The sequence below is a fragment of the Scyliorhinus torazame genome, chromosome 4 (assembly GCF_047496885.1).
Source record: "Scyliorhinus torazame isolate Kashiwa2021f chromosome 4, sScyTor2.1, whole genome shotgun sequence".
Taxonomy (NCBI): Eukaryota; Metazoa; Chordata; class Chondrichthyes; order Carcharhiniformes; family Scyliorhinidae; genus Scyliorhinus; species Scyliorhinus torazame.
In genome coordinates this window covers 67,219,753-67,243,099 of record NC_092710.1, presented here as the reverse complement: position 1 = coordinate 67,243,099, position 23,347 = coordinate 67,219,753, and the positions used below count along the sequence as shown (strand labels likewise).

At 45.8% G+C, this 23,347-nt stretch overlaps 10 non-coding genes across 10 annotated transcripts; all 10 read right to left on the bottom strand.

Moving 5' to 3' along the window:
• Positions 1–104: 104 nt before the first annotated feature.
• Positions 105–178, bottom strand: trnai-aau (transfer RNA isoleucine (anticodon AAU)). The gene has a single exon. It is a non-coding gene; the product is annotated as a tRNA-Ile (tRNA).
• A 2,115-nt stretch (positions 179–2,293) lies between these two features.
• Positions 2,294–2,367, bottom strand: trnai-aau (transfer RNA isoleucine (anticodon AAU)). The gene has a single exon. It is a non-coding gene; the product is annotated as a tRNA-Ile (tRNA).
• A 2,115-nt stretch (positions 2,368–4,482) lies between these two features.
• trnai-aau (transfer RNA isoleucine (anticodon AAU)) lies at positions 4,483–4,556 on the bottom strand. The gene has a single exon. It is a non-coding gene; the product is annotated as a tRNA-Ile (tRNA).
• A 2,115-nt stretch (positions 4,557–6,671) lies between these two features.
• On the bottom strand, positions 6,672–6,745 carry trnai-aau (transfer RNA isoleucine (anticodon AAU)). The gene has a single exon. It is a non-coding gene; the product is annotated as a tRNA-Ile (tRNA).
• A 2,117-nt stretch (positions 6,746–8,862) lies between these two features.
• Positions 8,863–8,936, bottom strand: trnai-aau (transfer RNA isoleucine (anticodon AAU)). Its single transcript has one exon. It is a non-coding gene; the product is annotated as a tRNA-Ile (tRNA).
• A 2,108-nt stretch (positions 8,937–11,044) lies between these two features.
• trnai-aau (transfer RNA isoleucine (anticodon AAU)) lies at positions 11,045–11,118 on the bottom strand. Its single transcript has one exon. It is a non-coding gene; the product is annotated as a tRNA-Ile (tRNA).
• A 4,225-nt stretch (positions 11,119–15,343) lies between these two features.
• trnai-aau (transfer RNA isoleucine (anticodon AAU)) lies at positions 15,344–15,417 on the bottom strand. The gene has a single exon. It is a non-coding gene; the product is annotated as a tRNA-Ile (tRNA).
• A 2,114-nt stretch (positions 15,418–17,531) lies between these two features.
• On the bottom strand, positions 17,532–17,605 carry trnai-aau (transfer RNA isoleucine (anticodon AAU)). Its single transcript has one exon. It is a non-coding gene; the product is annotated as a tRNA-Ile (tRNA).
• A 2,115-nt stretch (positions 17,606–19,720) lies between these two features.
• On the bottom strand, positions 19,721–19,794 carry trnai-aau (transfer RNA isoleucine (anticodon AAU)). The gene has a single exon. It is a non-coding gene; the product is annotated as a tRNA-Ile (tRNA).
• Positions 19,795–21,910: 2,116 nt separating this feature from the next.
• On the bottom strand, positions 21,911–21,984 carry trnai-aau (transfer RNA isoleucine (anticodon AAU)). Its single transcript has one exon. It is a non-coding gene; the product is annotated as a tRNA-Ile (tRNA).
• Positions 21,985–23,347: the final 1,363 nt, after the last annotated feature.

The following is a 23,347-nucleotide window of genomic DNA, read 5'->3' as shown; positions in this document are numbered from 1 at the left end:
GGCGCCAAGCAGTTTAAGGGGACTCTGCGCTGCCCCAGAAGAGTCAAAATACCGCTCCAACGAGCCGCAGAAGTGGACATTAGATCACGATGTGATTACTTCGTTGGCCAGTACGGGGATCGAACCCGCGACCTTGGCGTTATTAGCACCACGCTCTAACCATCTGAGCTAACCGGCCATGTATGCAGCATTGGCTGGAGTGACCATGCCGTTTCCAAATTCACTCCAGTCCTGAATGGTGGGCTCGTCTGACATGTTGCGGGGCTATTTCCAACGTTGCCTGGAGCAGATTTGCCTGGAAATTGCAGTAATTGGAGGTAAGACATTGTTCAGAACGACGTGAATTGTCATCGCTGTAGACTAGGAAACTTTGGAAGCATGTTACCGACACGTTTGTGGCGCAGAAATGTAAAAGAATGAAAAAGTGGCAGATATTATCCAAGAGGAGTCAAGCAGATAAAAGGGACTCTGCGCTGCCTCAGGTCAGTAATAATGCCGCGCCAGTAACACTGGGCAGGTTGCCTGCAAACAGACGAGGCAAGCAGATCATTTCGTGACGGAGTTGTTTTGTTGACTCGTACGAGGATCAAACGACCTTGGCGTCAATTACCACCACGCTCGAACCATTGAGTTAACCGGCCATGTACGTATGATCACCTCGTGTGACCATGGCGATTCCAAATTTAGTCCAGTCGTGAATGGAGAATTGAGTATTCTTTCCTGACTGATCGCGAACAAGCTGGATCGCGCGAATTTGCCTTTTGTAAATTCCACCCTTTAGGTTGCCAGCAAGCCGTAAGGATTTGCTTTCCCCTAGAACTTTCTGCATGTTTCCAACTGACAAACTTCTCACCAACACTTACGCTGGCTTCGACATTGTTGAACACATTGTGCCTGGAGCATCGCCCAATCTGCAAACTTTCTCCTCATCAAATTTCTCATGTATTCATTTTTATGATCGAAATTTCACAGTAACTTATTGGCAGTGTTAATGTACGCCTACTTGTGACAGTAAAGATTATTATTATTCTAGCACGGGATGTGCTACGGCTCACATTTCCAGTACTTGTCCGCCAAAGCCTTTGGTCGGGTTTCTTCATTGAAAGAGTAAAAGCAGCTGACCCTGTGAATTCAAAATTCAGTCGAAATGTAACCGTGCCGAAATAAAGTGCGTGCGGATTATTCAGTAATAAGTCTCACAACATCATATTAAAGTCCAACAGGTTGATTTGAAATCGTAAGCTTTGGCAGCGCTGTCCCTTCATCAGGTAAAGTGGTCCTTCATCTCTTCAACTGATGAAGGGACGGCGCTGCCAAAGCTTGTGATTTCAAATAAACCTGTTGCTGTCACACTTCTTGTTGCTGTCACACTTCTTTCTGTATCCAGCGCCAGCATCTCAACATCATGCAAATTATTTGCAATTGCAGGACAGGCGCTCACATTAGTCCGAATGGACGGCCGCTGCTTCAGCACGAAATGATGATGAGCCAGCTGAATTTTAAATTGGGGTAAATGGTTCGGGGATTTACAAGCTAAGAACATTAACCGGGAGATCATGCGTCGCCTCTCAATAGATTAGCAAACAAGTATACTTCTCGCCTTAAGGTATTTTGATGGTTCCAGACGTGTTTCAGTGTAATTACCTGAGGAAGGAGCAGCGCACCGAAAGCTAGTGACATCGGAACAAACCTGTTGGACTTTAACCTGGTGTTGTAAGACTTCTTTCTGTGCTCACCCCAGTCCAACGCCGGCATATCCACATCAGTGTAATTAGCACCACATTATAAATGGGGAGTGCAGCTTTTTGAAAAAGACATTTCGAAGCATCAAATGTATTTGGCGTAGCCAGCAAACGACTGCATGTTAAGCAATCGGAATGTTGAAGGTGGCAGCATTTGAGCCAAATTACTGGCAAGAGGTTAGTAATTCCTGCACAGCGTTGCTGAACTCATCAATACCGCAATTACAAGGTAGGCTGGTATGACATGGTGCCCTGGCTTTCGCAACGCTGCCTGGAGCAGATTAGCCTGAAACATTGCAATGAAGGAGACGTAAAACACAGTTCAGAGCGACGTGAATTGTCATCTGCAGGAGTTCGCGATTGATTAGGAGACGTTGGACACATTTGTGACACAGAACTGTAAAAGAACGACAGTTTCTCAGAAAAAGTGGCAGATACTGTCCAAGAGGCGCCAAGCAGTTAAAGGGGACTCTGCGCTGCCCCAGCAGAGTCAAAATACCGCTCCAACTAGCCGCAGAAGTGGACATTAGATCACGATGTGATTACTTTGTTGGCCAGTACGGGGATCGAACCCGCGACCTTGGCGTTATTAGCACCACGCTCTAACCATCTGAGCTAACCGGCCATGTATGCATCATTGGCTGGAGTGACCATGCCGTTTCCAAATTCACTCCAGTCCTGAATGGTGGGCTCGTCTGACATGTTGCGGGGCTATTTCCAACGTTGCCTGGAGCAGATTTGCCTGGAAATTGCAGTAATTGGAGGTAAGACATTGTTCAGAACGACGTGAATTGTCATCGCTGTAGACTAGGAAACTTTGGAAGCATGTTACCGACACGTTTGTGGCGCAGAAATGTAAAAGAATGAAAAAGTGGCAGATATTATCCAAGAGGAGTCAAGCAGATAAAAGGGACTCTGCGCTGCCTCAGGTCAGTAATAATGCCGCGCCAGTAACACTGGGCAGGTTGCCTGCAAACAGACGAGGCAAGCAGGTCATTTCGTGACGGAGTTGTTTTGTTGACTCGTACGAGGATCAAACGACCTTGGCGTCAATTAGCACCACGCTCGAACCATTGAGTTAACCGGCCATGTACGTATGATCACCTCGTGTGACCATGGCGATTCCAAATTTAGTCCAGTCGTGAATGGAGAATTGAGTCTTCTTTCCTGACTGATCGCGAACAAGCTGGATCGCGCGAATTTGCCTTTTGTAAATTCCACCCTTTAGGTTGCCAGCAAGCCGTAAGGATTTGCTTTCCCCTAGAACTTTCTGCATGTTTCCAACTGACAAACTTCTCACCAACACTTACGCTGGCTTCGACATTGTTGAACACATTGTGCCTGGAGCATCGCCCAATCTGCAAACTTTCTCCTCATCAAATTTCTCATGTATTCATCTTTATGATCGAAATTTCACAGTAACTTATTGGCAGTGTTAATGTACGCCTACTTGTGACAGTAAAGATTATTATTATTCTAGCACGGGATGTGCTACGGCTCACATTTCCAGTACTTGTCCGCCAAAGCCTTTGGTCGGGTTTCTTCATTGAAAGAGTAAAAGCAGCTGACCCTGTGAATTCAAAATTCAGTCGAAATGTAACCGTGCCGAAATAAAGTGCATGAGGATTATTCAGTAATAAGTCTCACAACACCATATTAAAGTCCAACAGGTTGATTTGAAATCGTAAGCTTTGGCAGCGCTGTCCCTTCATCAGGTAAAGTGGTCCTTCATCTCTTCAACTGATGAATGGACGGCGCTTCCAAAGGTTGTGATTTCAAATAAACCTGTTGCTGTCACACTTCATGTTGCTGTCACACTTCTTTCTGTATCCAGCGCCAGCATCTCAACATCATGCAAATTATTTGCAATTGCAGGACAGGCGCTCACATTAGTCCGAATGGACGGCCGCTGCTTCAGCACGAAATGATGATGAGCCAGCTGAATTTTAAATTGGGGTAAATGGTTCGGGGATTTACAAGCTAAGAACATTAACCGGGAGATCATGCGTCGCCTCTCAATAGATTAGCAAACAAGTATACTTCTCGCCTTAAGGTATTTTGATCGTTCCAGACGTGTTTCAGTGTAATTACCTGAGGAAGGAGCAGCGCACCGAAAGCTAGTGACATCGGAACAAACCTGTTGGACTTTAACCTGGTGTTGTAAGACTTCTTTCTGTGCTCACCCCAGTCCAACGCCGGCATATCCACATCAGTGTAATTAGCACCACATTATAAATGGGTAGTGCAGCTTTTTGAAAAAGACATTTCGAAGCATCAAATGTATTTGGCGTAGCCAGCAAACGACTGCATGTTAAGCAATCGGATTGTTGAAGGTGGCAGCATTTGAGCCAAATTACTGGCAAGAGGTTAGTAATTCCTGCACAGCGTTGCTGAACTCATCAATACCGCAATTACAAGGTAGGCTGGTATGACATGGTGCCCTGGCTTTAGCAACGCTGCCTGGAGCAGATTAGCCTGAAACATTGCAATGAAGGAGACGTAAAACACAGTTCAGAGCGACGTGAATTGTCATCTGCAGGAGTTCGCTATTGATTAGGAGACGTTGGACACATTTGTGACACAGAACTGTAAAAGAACGACAGTTTCTCAGACAAAGTGGCAGATACTGTCCAAGAGGCGCCAAGCAGTTTAAGGGGACTCTGCGCTGCCCCAGAAGAGTCAAAATACCGCTCCAACGAGCCGCAGAAGTGGACATTAGATCACGATGTGATTACTTCGTTGGCCAGTACGGGGATCGAACCAGCGACCTTGGCGTTATTAGCACCACGCTCTAACCATCTGAGCTAACCGGCCATGTATGCAGCATTGGCTGGAGTGACCATGCCGTTTCCAAATTCACTCCAGTCCTGAATGGTGGGCTCGTCTGACATGTTGCGGGGCTATTTCCAACGTTACCTGGAGCAGATTTGCCTGGAAATTGCAGTAATTGGAGGTAAGACATTGTTCAGAACCACGTGAATTGTCATCGCTGTAGACTAGGAAACTTTGGAAGCATGTTACCGACACGTTTGTGGCGCCGAAATGTAAAAGAATGAAAAAGTGGCAGATATTATCCAAGAGGAGTCAAGCAGATAAAAGGGACTCTGCGCTGCCTCAGGTCAGTAATAATGCCGCGCCAGTAACACTGGGCAGGTTGCCTGCAAACAGACGAGGCAAGCAGATCATTTCGTGACGGAGTTGTTTTGTTGACTCGTACGAGGATCAAACGACCTTGGCGTCAATTAGCACCACGCTCGAACCATTGAGTTAACCGGCCATGTACGTATGATCACCTCGTGTGACCATGGCGATTCCAAATTTAGTCCAGTCGTGAATGGAAAATTGAGTATTCTTTCCTGACTGATCGCGAACAAGCTGGATCGCGCGAATTTGCCTTTTGTAAATTCCACCCTTTAGGTTGCCAGCAAGCCGTAAGGATTTGCTTTCCCCTAGAACTTTCTGCATGTTTCCAACTGACAAACTTCTCACCAACACTTACGCTGGCTTCGACATTGTTGAACACATTGTGCCTGGAGCATCGCCAAATCTGCAAACTTTCTCCTCATCAAATTTCTCATGTATTCATCTTTATGATCGAAATTTCACAGTAACTTATTGACAGTGTTAATGTACGCCTACTTGTGACAGTAAAGATTATTATTATTCTAGCACGGGATGTGCTACGGCTCACATTTCCAGTACTTGTCCGCCAAAGCCTTTGGTCGGGTTTCTTCATTGAAAGAGTAAAAGCAGCTGACCCTGTGAATTCAAAATTCAGTCGAAATGTAACCGTGCCGAAATAAAGTGCGTGCGGATTATTCAGTAATAAGTCTCACAACACCATATTAAAGTCCAACAGGTTGATTTGAAATCGGAAGCTTTCGCAGCGCTGTCCCTTCATCAGGTAAAGTGGTCCTTCATCTCTTCAACTGTTGAAGGGACGGCGCTGCCAAAGCTTGTGATTTCAAATAAACCTGTTGCTGTCACACTTCTTGTTGCTGTCACACTTCTTTCTGTATCCAGCGCCAGCATCTCAACATCATGCAAATTATTTGCAATTGCAGGACAGGCGCTCACATTAGTCCGAATGGACGGCCGCTGCTTCAGCACGAAATGATGATGAGCCAGCTGAATTTTAAATTGGGGTAAATGGTTCGGGGATTTACAAGCTAAGAACATTAACCGGGAGATCATGCGTCGCCTCTCAATAGATTAGCAAACAAGTATACTTCTCGCCTTAAGGTATTTTGATCGTTCCAGACGTGTTTCAGTGTAATTACCTGAGGAAGGAGCAGCGCACCGAAAGCTAGTGACATCGGAACAAACCTATTGGACTTTAACCTGGTGTTGTAAGACTTCTTTCTGTGCTCACCCCAGTCCAACGCCGGCATATCCACATCAGTGTAATTAGCACCACATTATAAATGGGTAGTGCAGCTTTTTGAAAAAGACATTTCGAAGCATCAAATGTATTTGGCGTAGCCAGCAAACGACTGCATGTTAAGCAATCGGATTGTTGAAGGTGGCAGCATTTGAGCCAAATTACTGGCAAGAGGTTAGTAATTCCTGCACAGCGTTGCTGAACTCATCAATACCGCAATTACAAGGTAGGCTGGTATGACATGGTGCCCTGGCTTTCGCAACGCTGCCTGGAGCAGATTAGCCTGAAACATTGCAATGAAGGAGACGTAAAACACAGTTCAGAGCGACGTGAATTGTCATCTGCAGGAGTTCGCTATTGATTAGGAGACGTTGGACACATTTGTGACACAGAACTGTAAAAGAACGACAGTTTCTCATAAAAAGTGGCAGATACTGTCCAAGAGGCGTCAAGCAGTTAAAGGGGACTCTGCGCTGCCCCAGCAGAGTCAAAATACCGGTCCAACTAGCTGCAGAAATGGACATTAGATCACGATGTGATTACTTCGTTGGCCAGTACGGGGATCGAACCCGCGACCTTGGCGTTATTAGCACCACGCTCTAACCATCTGAGCTAACCGGCCATGTATGCATCATTGGCTGGAGTGACCATGCCGTTTCCAAATTCACTCCAGTCCTGAATGGTGGGCTCGTCTGACATGTTGCGGGGCTATTTCCAACGTTGCCTGGAGCAGATTTGCCTGGAAATTGCAGTAATTGGAGGTAAGACATTGTTCAGAACGACGTGAATTGTCATCGCTGTAGACTAGGAAACTTTGGAAGCATGTTACCGACACGTTTGTGGCGCCGAAATGTAAAACAATGAAAAAGTGGCAGATATTATCCAAGAGGAGTCAAGCAGATAAAAGGGACTCTGCGCTGCCTCAGGTCAGTAATAATGCCGCGCCAGTAACACTGGGCAGGTTGCCTGCAAACAGACGAGGCAAGCAGATCATTTCGTGACGGAGTTGTTTTGTTGACTCGTACGAGGATCAAACGACCTTGGCGTCAATTAGCACCACGCTCGAACCATTGAGTTAACCGGCCATGTACGTATGATCACCTCGTGTGACCATGGCGATTCCAAATTTAGTCCAGTCGTGAATGGAGAATTGAGTATTCTTTCCTGACTGATCGCGAACAAGCTGGATCGCGAGAATTTGCCTTTTGTAAATTCCACCCTTTAGGTTGCCAGCAAGCCGTAAGGATTTGCTTTCCCCTAGAACTTTCTGCATGTTTCCAATTGACAGACTTCTCACCAACACTTACGCTGGCTTCGACATTGTTGAACACATTGTGCCTGGAGCATCGCCCAATCTGCAAACTTTCTCCTCATCAAATTTCTCATGTATTCATCTTTATGATCGAAATTTCACAGTAACTTATTGGCAGTGTTAATGTACGTCTACTTGTGACAGTAAAGATTATTATTATTCTAGCACGGGATGTGCTACGGCTCACATTTCCAGTACTTGTCCGCCAAAGCCTTTGGTCGGGTTTCTTCATTGAAAGAGTAAAAGCAGCTGACCCTGTGAATTCAAAATTCATTCGAAATGTAACCGTGCCGAAATAAAGTGCGTGTTGATATTCAGTAATAAGTCTCACAACACCATATTAAAGTCCCAACAGGTTGATTTGAAATCGTAAGCTTTGGCAGCGCTGTCCCTTCATCAGGTAAAGTGGTCCTTCATCTCTTCAACTGATGAAGGGACGGCGCTGCCAAAGCTTGTGATTTCAAATAAACCTGTTGCTGTCACACTTCTTGTTGCTGTCACACTTCTTTCTGTATCCAGCGCCAGCATCTCAACATCATGCAAATTATTTGCAATTGCAGGACAGGCGCTCACATTAGTCCGAATGGACGGCCGCTGCTTCAGCACGAAATGATGATGAGCCAGCTGAATTTTAAATTGGGGTAAATGGTTCGGGGATTTACAAGCTAAGAACATTAACCGGGAGATCATGCGTCGCCTCTCAATAGATTAGCAAACAAGTATACTTCTCGCCTTAAGGTATTTTGATCGTTCCAGACGTGTTTCAGTGTAATTACCTGAGGAAGGAGCAGCGCACCGAAAGCTAGTGACATCGGAACAAACCTGTTGGACTTTAACCTGGTGTTGTAAGACTTCTTTCTGTGCTCACCCCAGTCCAACGCCGGCATATCCACATCAGTGTAATTAGCACCACATTATAAATGGGTAGTGCAGCTTTTTGAAAAAGACATTTCGAAGCATCAAATGTATTTGGCGTAGCCAGCAAACGACTGCATGTTAAGCAATCGGATTGTTGAAGGTGGCAGCATTTGAGCCAAATTACTGGCAAGAGGTTAGTAATTCCTGCACAGCGTTGCTGAACTCATCAATACCGCAATTACAAGGTAGGCTGGTATGACATGGTGCCCTGGCTTTAGCAACGCTGCCTGGAGCAGATTAGCCTGAAACATTGCAATGAAGGAGACGTAAAACACAGTTCAGAGCGACGTGAATTGTCATCTGCAGGAGTTCGCTATTGATTAGGAGACGTTGGACACATTTGTGACACAGAACTGTAAAAGAACGACAGTTTCTCAGAAAAAGTGGCAGATACTGTCCAAAAGAGGCGCCAAGCAGTTAAAGGGGACTCTGCGCTGCACCAGCAGAGTCAAAATACCGCTCCAACTAGCCGCAGTAGTGGACATTAGATCACGATGTGATTACTTCGTTGGCCAGTACGGGGATCGAACCCGCGACCTTGGCGTTATTAGCACCACGCTCTAACCATCTGAGCTAACCGGCCATGTGTGCATCATTGGCTGGAGTGACCATGCCGTTTCCAAATTCACTCCAGTCCTGAATGGTGGGCTCGTCTGCCATGTTACGGGGCTATTTCCAACGTTGCCTGGAGCAGATTTGCCTGGAAATTGCAGTAATTGGAGGTAAGACATTGTTCAGAACGACGTGCATTGTCATCGCTGTAGACTAGGAAACTTTGGAAGCATGTTACTGACACGTTTGTGGCGCCGAAATGTGAAAGAATGAAAAAGTGGCAGATATTATCCAAGAGGAGTCAAGCAGATAAAAGGGACTCTGCGCTGCCTCAGGTCAGTAATAATGCCGCGCCAGTAACACTGGGCAGGTTGCCTGCAAACAGACGAGGCAAGCAGATCATTTCGTGACGGAGTTGTTTTGTTGACTCGTACGAGGATCAAACGACCTTGGCGTCAATTAGCACCACGCTCGAACCATTGAGTTAACCGGCCATGTACGTATGATCACCTCGTGTGACCATGGCGATTCCAAATTTAGTCCAGTCGTGAATGGAGAATTGAGTATTCTTTCCTGACTGATCGCGAACAAGCTGGATCGCGCGAATTTGCCTTTTGTAAATTCCACCCTTTAGGTTGCCAGCAAGCCGTAAGGATTTGCTTTCCCCTAGAACTTTCTGCATGTTTCCAACTGACAAACTTCTCACCAATGGCTTCGACATTGTTGAACACATTGTGCCTGGAGCATCGCCCAATCTGCAAACTTTCTCCTCATCAAATTTCTCATGTATTCATCTTTATGATCGAAATTTCACAGTAACTTATTGGCAGTGTTAATGTACGCCTACTTGTGACAGTAAAGATTATTATTATTCTAGCACGGGATGTGATACGGCTCACATTTCCAGTACTTGTCCGCCAAAGCCTTTGGTCGGGTTTCTTCATTGAAAGAGTAAAAGCAGCTGACCCTGTGAATTCAAAATTCAGTCGAAATGTAACCGTGCCGAAATAAAGTGCGTGCGGATTATTCAGTAATAAGTCTCACAACACCATATTAAAGTCCAACAGGTTGATTTGAAATCGTAAGCTTTGGCAGCGCTGTCCCTTCATCAGGTAAAGTGGTCCTTCATCTCTTCAACTGATGAAGGGACGGCGCTGCCAAAGCTTGTGATTTCAAATAAACATGTTGCTGTCACACTTCATGTTGCTGTCACACTTCTTTCTGTATCCAGCGCCAGCATCTCAACATCATGCAAATTATTTGCAATTGCAGGACAGGCGCTCACATTAGTCCGAATGGACGGCCGCTGCTTCAGCACGAAATGATGATGAGCCAGCTGAATTTTAAATTGGGGTAAATGGTTCGGGGATTTACAAGCTAAGGACATTAACGGGGAGATCATGCGTCGCCTCTCAATAGATTAGCAAACAAGTATACTTCTCGCCTTAAGGTATTTTGATCGTTCCAGACGTGTTTCAGTGTAATTACCTGAGGAAGGAGCAGCGCACCGAAAGCTAGTGACATCGGAACAAACCTGTTGGACTTTAACCTGGTGTTGTAAGACTTCTTTCTGTGCTCACCCCAGTCCAACGCCGGCATATCCACATCAGTGTAATTAGCACCACATTATAAATGGGGAGTGCAGCTTTTTGAAAAAGACATTTCGAAGCATCAAATGTATTTGGCGTAGCCAGCAAACGACTGCATGTTAAGCAATCGGATTGTTGAAGGTGGCAGCATTTGAGCCAAATTACTGGCAAGAGGTTAGTAATTCCTGCACAGCGTTGCTGAACTCATCAATACCGCAATTACAAGGTAGGCTGGTATGACATGGTGCCCTGGCTTTAGCAACGCTGCCTGGAGCAGATTAGCCTGAAACATTGCAATGAAGGAGACGTAAAACACAGTTCAGAGCGACGTGAATTGTCATCTGCAGGAGTTCGCTATTGATTAGGAGACGTTGGACACATTTGTGACACAGAACTGTAAAAGAACGACAGTTTCTCAGAAAAAGTGGCAGATACTGTCCAAAAGAGGCGCCAAGCAGTTAAAGGGGACTCTGCGCTGCCCCAGCAGAGTCAAAATACCGCTCCAACTAGCCACAGGAGTGGACATTAGATCACGATGTGATTACTTCGTTGGCCAGTACGGGGATCGAACCCGCGACCTTGGCGTTATTAGCACCACGCTCTAACCATCTGAGCTAACCGGCCATGTATGCAGCATTGGCTGGAGTGACCATGCCGTTTCCAAATTCACTCCAGTCCTGAATGGTGGGCTCGTCTGACATGTTACGGGGCTAATTCCAACGTTGCCTGGAGCAGATTTGCCTGGAAATTGCAGTAATTGGAGGTAAGACATTGTTCAGAACGACGTGCATTGTCATCGCTGTAGACTAGGAAACTTTGGAAGCATGTTACTGACATGTTTGTGGCGCCGAAATGTGAAAGAATGAAAAAGTGGCAGATATTATCCAAGAGGAGTCAAGCAGATAAAAGGGACTCTGCGCTGCCTCAGGTCAGTAATAATGCCGCGCCAGTAACACTGGGCAGGTTGCCTGCAAACAGACGAGGCAAGCAGATCATTTCGTGACGGAGTTGTTTTGTTGACTCGTACGAGGATCAAACGACCTTGGCGTCAATTAGCACCACGCTCGAACCATTGAGTTAACCGGCCATGTACGTATGATCACCTCGTGTGACCATGGCGATTCCAAATTTAGTCCAGTCGTGAATGGAGAATTGAGTATTCTTTCCTGACTGATCGCGAACAAGCTGGATCGCGCGAATTTGCCTTTTGTAAATTCCACCCTTTAGGTTGCCAGCAAGCCGTAAGGATTTGCTTTCCCCTAGAACTTTCTGCATGTTTCCAACTGACAAACGTCTCACCAACACTTACGCTGGCTTCGACATTGTTGAACACATTGTGCCTGGAGCATCGCCCAATCTGCAAACTTTCTCCTCATCAAATTTCTCATGTATTCATCTTTATGATCGAAATTTCACAGTAACTTATTGGCAGTGTTAATGTACGCCTAGTTGTGACAGTAAAGATTATTATTATTCTAGCACGGGATGTGCTACGGCTCACATTTCCAGTACTTGTCCGCCAAAGCCTTTGGTCGGGTTTCTTCATTGAAAGAGTAAAAGCAGCTGACCCTGTGAATTCAAAATTCAGTCGAAATGTAACCGTGCCGAAATAAAGTGCGTGCTGATATTCAGTAATAAGTCTCACAACACCATGTTAAAGTCCCAACAGGTTGATTTGAAATCGTAAGCTTTGGCAGCGCTGTCCCTTCATCAGGTAAAGTGGTCCTTCATCTCTTCAACTGATGAAGGGACGGCGCTGCCAAAGCTTGTGATTTCAAATAAACCTGTTGCTGTCACACTTCTTGTTGCTGTCACACTTCTTTCTGTATCCAGCGCCAGCATCTCAACATCATGCAAATTATTTGCAATTGCAGGACAGGCGCTCACATTAGTCCGAATGGACGGCCGCTGCTTCAGCACGAAATGATGATGAGCCAGCTGAATTTTAAATTGGGGTAAATGGTTCGGGGATTTACAAGCTAAGAACATTAACCGGGAGATCATGCGTCGCCTCTCAATAGATTAGCAAACAAGTATACTTCTCGCCTTAAGGTATTTTGATTGTTCCAGACGTGTTTCAGTGTAATTACCTGAGGAAGGAGCAGCGCACCGAAAGCTAGTGACATCGGAACAAACCTGTTGGACTTTAACCTGTTGTTGTAAGACTTCTTTCTGTGCTCACCCCAGTCCAACGCCGGCATATCCACATCAGTGTAATTAGCACCACATTATAAATGGGTAGTGCAGCTTTTTGAAAAAGACATTTCGAAGCATCAAATCTATTTGGCGTAGCCAGCAAACGACTGCATGTTAAGCAATCGGATTGTTGAAGGTGGCAGCATTTGAGCCAAATTACTGGCAAGAGGTTAGTAATTCCTGCACAGCGTTGCTGAACTCATCAATACCGCAATTACAAGGTAGGCTGGTATGACATGGTGCCCTGGCTTTAGCAACGCTGCCTGGAGCAGATTAGCCTGAAACATTGCAATGAAGGAGACGTAAAACACAGTTCAGAGCGACGTGAATTGTCATCTGCAGGAGTTCGCTATTGATTAGGAGACGTTGGACACATTTGTGACATAGAACTGTAAAAGAACGACAGTTTCTCAGAAAAAGTGGCAGATACTGTCCAAAAGAGGCGCCAAGCAGTTAAAGGGAACTCTGCGCTGCCCCAGCAGAGTCAAAACACCGCTCCAACTAGCCGCAGAAGTGGACATTAGATCACGATGTGATTACTTCGTTGGCCAGTACGGGGATCGAACCCGCGACATTGGTGTTATTAGCAGTCCGGAATGGTGGGCTCGTCTGACATGTTGCGGGGCTATTTCCAACGTTGCCTGGAGCAGATTTGCCTGGAAATTGCAGTAATTGGAGGTAAGACATTGTTCAGAACGACGTGAATTGTCATCGCTGTAGACTAGGAAACATTGGAAGCATGTTACCGACACGTTTGTGGCGCAGAAATGTAAAAGAATGAAAAAGTGGCAGATATTATCCAAGAGGAGTCAAGCAGATAAAAGGGACTCTGCGCTGCCTCAGGTCAGTAATAATGCCGCGCCAGTAACACTGGGCAGGTTGCCTGCAAACAGACGAGGCAAGCAGATCATTTCGTGACGGAGTTGTTTTGTTGACTCGTACGAGGATCAAACGACCTTGGCGTCAATTACCACCACGCTCGAACCATTGAGTTAACCGGCCATGTACGTATGATCACCTCGTGTGACCATGGCGATTCCAAATTTAGTCCAGTCGTGAATGGAGAATTGAGTATTCTTGCCTGACTGATCGCGAACAAGCTGGATCGCGCGAATTTGCCTTTTGTAAATTCCACCCTTTAGGTTGCCAGCAAGCCGTAAGGATTTGCTTTCCCCTAGAACTTTCTGCATGTTTCCAACTGACAAACTTCTCACCAATACTTACGCTGGCTTCGACATTGTTGAACACATTGTGCCTGGAGCATCGCCCAATCTGCAAATTTCTCCTCATCAAATTTCTCATGTATTCATTTTTATGATCGAAATTTCACAGTAACTTATTGGCAGTGTTAATGTACGCCCACTTGTGACAGTAAAGATTATTATTATTCTAGCACGGGATGTGCTTCGGCTCACATTTCCAGTACTTGTCCGCCAAAGCCTTTGGTCGGGTTTCTTCATTGAAAGAGTAAAAGCAGCTGACCCTGTGAATTCAAAATTCAGTCGAAATGTAACCGTGCCGAAATAAAGTGCGTGCGGATTATTCAGTAATAAGTCTCACAACACCATATTAAAGTCCAACAGGTTGATTTGAAATCGTAAGCTTTGGCAGCGCTGTCCCTTCATCAGGTAAAGTGGTCCTTCATCTCTTCAACTGTTGAAGGGACGGCGCTGCCAAAGCTTGTGATTTCAAATAAACCTGTTGCTGTCACACTTCTTGTTGCTGTCACACTTCTTTCTGTATCCAGCGCCAGCATGTCAACATCATGCAAATTATTTGCAATTGCAGGACAGGCGCTCACATTAGTCCGAATGTACGGCCGCTGCTTCAGCACGAAATGATGATGAGCCAGCTGAATTTTAAATTGGGGTAAATGGTTCGGGGATTTACAAGCTAAGAACATTAACCGGGAGATCATGCGTCGCCTCTCAATAGATTAGCAAACAAGTATACTTCTCGCCTTAAGGTATTTTGATCGTTCCAGACGTGTTTCAGTGTAATTACCTGAGGAAGGAGCAGCGCACCGAAAGCTAGTGACATCGGAACAAACCTGTTGGACTTTAACCTGGTGTTGTAAGACTTCTTTCTATGCTCACCCCAGTCCAACGCCGGCATATCCACATCAGTGTAATTAGCACCACATTATAAATGGGGAGTGCAGCTTTTTGAAAAAGACATTTCGAAGCATCAAATGTATTTGGCGTAGCCAGCAAACGACTGCATGTTAAGCAATCGGATTGTTGAAGGTGGCAGCATTTGAGCCAAATTACTGGCAAGAGGTTAGTAATTCCTGCACAGCGTTGCTGAACTCATCAATACCGCAATTACAAGGTAGGCTGGTATGACATGGTGCCCTGGCTTTAGCAACGCTGCCTGGAGCAGATTAGCCTGAAACATTGCAATGAAGGAGACGTAAAACACAGTTCAGAGCGACGTGAATTGTCATCTGCAGGAGTTCGCTATTGATTAGGAGACGTTGGACACATTTGTGACACAGAACTGTAAAAGAACGACAGTTTCTCATAAAAAGTGGCAGATACTGTCCAAGAGGCGCCAAGCAGTTAAAGGGGACTCTGCGCTGCCCCAGCAGAGTCAAAATACCGCTCCAACTAGCCGCAGAAGTGGACATTAGATCACGATGTGATTACTTCGTTGGCCAATACGGGGATCGAACCCGCGACCTTGGCGTTATTAGCACCACGCTCTAACCATCTGAGCTAACCGGCCATGTATGCGTCATTGGCTGGAGTGACCATGCCGTTTCCAAATTCACTCCAGTCCTGAATGGTGGGCTCGTCTGACATGTTGCGGGGCTATTTCCACGTTGCCTGGAGCAGATTTGCCTGGAAATTGCAGTAATTGGAGGTAAGACATTGTTCAGAACGACGTGAATTGTCATCGCTGTAGACTAGGAAACTTTGGAAGCATGTTACCGACACGTTTGTGGCGCCGAAATGTAAAAGAATGAAAAAGTGGCAGATATTATCCAAGAGGAGTCAAGCAGATAAAAGGGACTCTGCGCTGCCTCAGGTCAGTAATAATGCCGCGCCAATAACACTGGGCAGGTTGCCTGCAAACAGACGAGGCAAGCAGATCATTTCGTGACGGAGTTGTTTTGTTGACTCGTACGAGGATCAAACGACCTTGGCGTCAATTAGCACCACGCTCGAACCATTGAGTTAACCGGCCATGTACGTATGATCACCTCGTGTGACCATGGCGATTCCAAATTTAGTCCAGTCGTGAATGGAGAATTGAGTATTCTTTCCTGACTGATCGCGAACAAGCTGGATCGCGCGAATTTGCCTTTTGTAAATTCCACCCTTTAGGTTGCCAGCAAGCCGTAAGGATTTGCTTTCCCCTAGAACTTTCTGCATGTTTCCAACTGACAAACTTCTCACCAACACGTACGCTGGCTTCGACATTGTTGAACACATTGTGCCTGGAGCATCGCCCAATCTGCAAACTTTCTCCTCATCAAATTTCTCATGTATTCATCTTTATGATCGAAATTTCACAGTAACTTATTGGCAGTGTTAATGTACGTCTACTTGTGACAGTAAAGATTATTATTATTCTAGCACGGGATGTGCTACGGCTCACATTTCCAGTACTTGTCCGCCAAAGCCTTTGGTCGGGTTTCTTCATTGAAAGAGTAAAAGCAGCTGACCCTGTGAATTCAAAATTCAGTCGAAATGTAACCGTGCCGAAATAAAGTGCGTGCGGATTATTCAGTAATAAGTCTCACAACACCATATTAAAGTCCAACAGGTTGATTTGAAATCGTAAGCTTTGGCAGCGCTGTCCCTTCATCAGGTAAAGTGGTCCTTCATCTCTTCAACTGTTGAAGGGACGGCGCTGCCAAAGCTTGTGATTTCAAATAAACCTGTTGCTGTCACACTTCTTGTTGCTGTCACACTTCTTTCTGTATCCAGCGCCAGCATGTCAACATCATGCAAATTATTTGCAATTGCAGGACAGGCGCTCACATTAGTCCGAATGGACGGCCGCTGCTTCAGCACGAAATGATGATGAGCCAGCTGAATTTTAAATTGGGGTAAATGGTTCGGGGATTTACAAGCTAAGAACATTAACCGGGAGATCATGCGTCGCCTCTCAATAGATTAGCAAACAAGTATACTTCTCGCCTTAAGGTATTTTGATCGTTCCAGACGTGTTTCAGTGTAATTACCTGAGGAAGGAGCAGCGCACCGAAAGCTAGTGACATCGGAACAAACCTGTTGGACTTTAACCTGGTGTTGCAAGACTTCTTTCTGTGCTCACCCCAGTCCAACGCCGGCATTTCCACATCAGTGTAATTAGCACCACATTATAAATGGGTAGTGCAGCTTTTTGAAAAAGACATTTCGAAGCATCAAATGTATTTGGCGTAGCCAGCAAACGACTGCATGTTAAGCAATCGGATTGTTGAAGGTGGCAGCATTTGAGCCAAATTACTGGCAAGAGGTTAGTAATTCCTGCACAGCGTTGCTGAACTCATCAATACCGCAATTACAAGGTAGGCTGGTATGACATGGTGCCCTGGCTTTCGCAACGCTGCCTGGAGTAGATTAGCCTGAAACATTGCAATGAAGGAGACGTAAAACACAGTTCAGAGCGACGTGAATTGTCATCTGCAGGAGTTCGCTATTGATTAGGAGACGTTGGACACATTTGTGACACAGAACTGTAAAAGAACGACAGTTTCTCAGAAAAAGTGGCAGATACTGTCCAAGAGGCGTCAAGCAGTTAAAGGGGACTCTGCGCTGCCCCAGAAGAGTCAAAATACCGCTCCAACTAGCCGCAGAAGTGGACATTAGATCACGATGTGATTACTTCGTTGGCCAGTACGGGGATCGAACCCGCGACCTTGGCGTTATTAGCACCACGCTCTAACCATCTGAGCTAACCGGCCATGTATGCAGCATTGGCTGGAGTGACCATGCCGTTTCCAAATTCACTCCAGTCCTGAATGGTGGGCTCGTCTGACATGTTGCGGGGCTATTTCCAACGTTGCCTGGAGCAGATTTGCCTGGAAATTGCAGTAATTGGAGGTAAGACATTGTTCAGAACGACGTGAATTGTCATCGCTGTAGACTAGGAAACTTTGGAAGCATGTTACCGACACGTTTGTGGCGCCGAAATGTAAAAGAATGAAAAAGTGGCAGATATTATCCAAGAGGAGTCAAGCAGATAAAAGGGACTCTGCGCTGCCTCAGGTCAGTAATAATGCCGCGCCAGTAACACTGGGCAGGTTGCCTGCAAACAGACGAGGCAAGCAGATCATTTCGTGACGGAGTTGTTTTGTTGACTCGTACGAGGATCAAACGACCTTGGCGTCAATTAGCACCACGCTCGAACCATTGAGTTAACCGGCCATGTACGTATGATCACCTCGTGTGACCATGGCGATTCCAAATTTAGTCCAGTCGTGAATGGAGAATTGAGTATTCTTTCCTGACTGATCGCGAACAAGCTGGATCGCGCGAATTTGCCTTTTGTAAATTCCACCCTTTAGGTTGCCAGCAAGCCGTAAGGATTTGCTTTCCCCTAGAACTTTCTGCATGTTTCCAACTGACAAACTTCTCACCAACACGTACGCTGGCTTCGACATTGTTGAACACATTGTGCCTGGAGCATCGCCCAATCTGCAAACTTTCTCCTCATCAAATTTCTCATGTATTCATCTTTATGATCGAAATTTCACAGTAACTTATTGGCAGTGTTAATGTACGTCTACTTGTGACAGTAAAGATTATTATTATTCTAGCACGGGATGTGCTACGGCTCACATTTCCAGTACTTGTCCGCCAAAGCCTTTGGTCGGGTTTCTTCATTGAAAGAGTAAAAGCAGCTGACCCTGTGAATTCAAAATTCAGTCGAAATGTAACCGTGCCGAAATAAAGTGCGTGCGGATTATTCAGTAATAAGTCTCACAACACCATATTAAAGTCCAACAGGTTGATTTGAAATCGTAAGCTTTGGCAGCGCTGTCCCTTCATCAGGTAAAGTGGTCCTTCATCTCTTCAACTGTTGAAGGGACGGCGCTGCCAAAGCTTGTGATTTCAAATAAACCTGTTGCTGTCACACTTCTTGTTGCTGTCACACTTCTTTCTGTATCCAGCGCCAGCATGTCAACATCATGCAAATTATTTGCAATTGCAGGACAGGCGCTCACATTAGTCCGAATGGACGGCCGCTGCTTCAGCACGAAATGATGATGAGCCAGCTGAATTTTAAATTGGGGTAAATGGTTCGGGGATTTACAAGCTAAGAACATTAACCGGGAGATCATGCGTCGCCTCTCAATAGATTAGCAAACAAGTATACTTCTCGCCTTAAGGTATTTTGATCGTTCCAGACGTGTTTCAGTGTAATTACCTGAGGAAGGAGCAGCGCACCGAAAGCTAGTGACATCGGAACAAACCTGTTGGACTTTAACCTGGTGTTGCAAGACTTCTTTCTGTGCTCACCCCAGTCCAACGCCGGCATTTCCACATCAGTGTAATTAGCACCACATTATAAATGGGTAGTGCAGCTTTTTGAAAAAGACATTTCGAAGCATCAAATGTATTTGGCGTAGCCAGCAAACGACTGCATGTTAAGCAATCGGATTGTTGAAGGTGGCAGCATTTGAGCCAAATTACTGGCAAGAGGTTAGTAATTCCTGCACAGCGTTGCTGAACTCATCAATACCGCAATTACAAGGTAGGCTGGTATGACATGGTGCCCTGGCTTTCGCAACGCTGCCTGGAGTAGATTAGCCTGAAACATTGCAATGAAGGAGACGTAAAACACAGTTCAGAGCGACGTGAATTGTCATCTGCAGGAGTTCGCTATTGATTAGGAGACGTTGGACACATTTGTGACACAGAACTGTAAAAGAACGACAGTTTCTCAGAAAAAGTGGCAGATACTGTCCAAGAGGCGTCAAGCAGTTAAAGGGGACTCTGCGCTGCCCCAGAAGAGTCAAAATACCGCTCCAACTAGCCGCAGAAGTGGACATTAGATCACGATGTGATTACTTCGTTGGCCAGTACGGGGATCGAACCCGCGACCTTGGCGTTATTAGCACCACGCTCTAACCATCTGAGCTAACCGGCCATGTATGCAGCATTGGCTGGAGTGACCATGCCGTTTCCAAATTCACTCCAGTCCTGAATGGTGGGCTCGTCTGACATGTTGCGGGGCTATTTCCAACGTTGCCTGGAGCAGATTTGCCTGGAAATTGCAGTAATTGGAGGTAAGACATTGTTCAGAACGACGTGCATTGTCATCGCTGTAGACTAGGAAACTTTGGAAGCATGTTACCCGACACGTTTGTGGCGCCGAAATGTAAAAGAATGAAAAAGTGGCAGATATTATCCAAGAGGAGTCAAGCAGTTAAAAGGGACTCTGCGCTGCCTCGGGTCAGTAATAATGCCGCGCCAGTAACACTGGGCAGGTTGCCTGCAAACAGACGAGGCAAGCAGATCATTTCGTGACGGAGTTGTTTTGTTGACTCGTACGAGGATCAAACGACCTTGGCGTCAATTAGCACCACGCTCGAACCATTGAGTTAACCGGCCATGTACGTATGATCACCTCGTGTGACCATGGCGATTCCAAATTTAGGCCAGTCGTGAATGGAGAATTGAGTATTCTTTCCTGACTGATCGCGAACAAGCTGGATCGCGCGAATTTGCCTTTTGTAAATTCCACCCTTTAGGTTGCCAGCAAGCCGTAAGGATTTGCTTTCCCCTAGAACTTTCTGCATGTTTCCAACTGAAAAACTTCTCACCAACACTTACGCTGGCTTCGACATTGTTGAACACATTGTGCCTGGAGCATCGCCCAATCTGCAAACTTTCTCCTCATCAAATTTCTCATGTATTCATTTTTATGATCGAAATTTCACAGTAACTTATTGGCAGTGTTAATGTACGCCTACTTGTGACAGTAAAGATTATTATTATTCTAGCACGGGATGTGCTACGGCTCACATTTCCAGTACTTGTCCGCCAAAGCCTTTGGTCGGGTTTCTTCATTGAAAGAGTAAAAGCAGCTGACCCTGTGAATTCAAAATTCAGTCGAAATGTAACCGTGCCGAAATAAAGTGCGTGCGGATTATTCAGTAATAAGTCTCGCAACACCATATTAAAGTCCAACAGTTTGATTTGAAATCGTAAGCTTTGGCAGCGCTGTCCCTTCATCAGGTAAAGTGGTCCTTCATCTCTTCAACTGATGATGGGACGGCGCTGCCAAAGCTTGTGATTTCAAATAAACCTGTTGCTGTCACACTTCTTGTTGCTGTCACACTTCTTTCTGTATCCAGCGCCAGCATCTCAACATCATGCAAATTATTTGCAATTGCAGGACAGGCGCTCACATTAGTCCGAATGGACGGCCGCTGCTTCAGCACGAAATGATGATGAGCCAGCTGAATTTTAAATTGGGGTAAATGGTTCGGGGATTTACAAGCTAAGAACATTAACCGGGAGATCATGCGTCGCCTCTCAATAGATTAGCAAACAAGTATACTTCTCGCCTTCAGGTATTTTGATCGTTCCAGACGTGTTTCAGTGTAATTACCTGAGGAAGGAGCAGCGCACCGAAAGCTAGTGACATCGGAACAAACCTGTTGGACTTTAACCTGGTGTTGTAAGACTTCTTTCTGTGCTCACCCCAGTCCAACGCCGGCATATCCACATCAGTGTAATTAGCACCACATTATAAATGGGTAGTGCAGCTTTTTGAAAAAGACATTTCGAAGCATCAAATGTATTTGGCGTAGCCAGCAAACGACTGCATGTTAAGCAATCGGATTGTTGAAGGTGGCAGCATTTGAGCCAAATTACTGGCAAGAGGTTAGTAATTCCTGCACAGCGTTGCTGAACTCATCAATACCGCAATTACAAGGTAGGCTGGTATGACATGGTGCCCTGGCTTTAGCAACGCTGCCTGGAGCAGATTAGCCTGAAACATTGCAATGAAGGAGACGTAAAACACAGTTCAGAGCGACGTGAATTTTCATCTGCAGGAGTTCGCTATTGATTAGGAGACGTTGGACACATTTGTGACACAGAACTGTAAAAGAACGACAGTTTCTCAGAAAAAGTGGCAGATACTGTCCAAGAGGCGCCAAGCAGTTAAAGGGGACTCTGCGCTGCCGCAGCAGTGTCAAAATACCGCTCCAACTAGCCGCAGAAGTGGACATTACATCACGATGTGATTACTTCGTTGGCCAGTACGGGGATCGAACCCGCGACCTTGGCGTTATTAGCCCCACGCTCTAACCATCTGAGCTAACCGGCCATGTATGCAGCTTTGGCTGGAGTGACCATGCCGTTTCCAAATTCACTCCAGTCCTGAATGGTGGGCTCGTCTGACATGTTGCGGGGCTATTTCCAACGTTGCCTGGAGCAGATTTGCCTGGAAATTGCAGTAATTGGAGGTAAGACATTGTTCAGAACGACGTGAATTGTCATCGCTGTAGACTAGGAAACTTTGGAAGCATGTTACCGACACGTTTATGGCGCCGAAATGTAAAAGAATGAAAAAGTGGCAGATATTATCCAAGAGGAGTCAAGCAGATAAAAGGGACTCTGCGCTGCCTCAGGTCAGTAATAATGCCGCGCCAGTAACACTGGGCAGGTTGCCTGCAAACAGACGAGGCAAGCAGATCATTTCGTGACGGAGTTGTTTTGTTGACTCGTACGAGGATCAAACGACCTTGGCGTCAATTAGCACCACGCTCGAACCATTGAGTTAACCGGCCATGTACGTATGATCACCTCGTGTGACCATGGCGATTCCAAATTTAGTCCAGTCGTGAATGGAGAATTGAGTATTCTTTCCTGACTGATCGCGAACAAGCTGGATCGCGCGAATTTGCCTTTTGTAAATTCCACCCTTTAGGTTGCCAGCAAGCCGTAAGGATTTGCTTTCCCCTAGAACTTTCTGCATGTTTCCAACTGACAAACTTCTCACCAACACGTACGCTGGCTTCGACATTGTTGAACACATTGTGCCTGGAGCATCGCCCAATCTGCAAACTTTCTCCTCATCAAATTTCTCATGTATTCATCTTTATGATCGAAATTTCACAGTAACTTATTGGCAGTGTTAATGTACGTCTACTTGTGACAGTAAAGATTATTATTATTCTAGCACGGGATGTGCTACGGCTCACATTTCCAGTACTTGTCCGCCAAAGCCTTTGGTCGGGTTTCTTCATTGAAAGAGTAAAAGCAGCTGACCCTGTGAATTCAAAATTCAGTCGAAATGTAACCGTGCCGAAATAAAGTGCGTGCGGATTATTCAGTAATAAGTCTCACAACACCATATTAAAGTCCAACAGGTTGATTTGAAATCGTAAGCTTTGGCAGCGCTGTCCCTTCATCAGGTAAAGTGGTCCTTCATCTCTTCAACTGTTGAAGGGACGGCGCTGCCAAAGCTTGTGATTTCAAATAAACCTGTTGCTGTCACACTTCTTGTTGCTGTCACACTTCTTTCTGTATCCAGCGCCAGCATGTCAACATCATGCAAATTATTTGCAATTGCAGGACAGGCGCTCACATTAGTCCGAATGGACGGCCGCTGCTTCAGCACGAAATGATGATGAGCCAGCTGAATTTTAAATTGGGGTAAATGGTTCGGGGATTTACAAGCTAAGAAC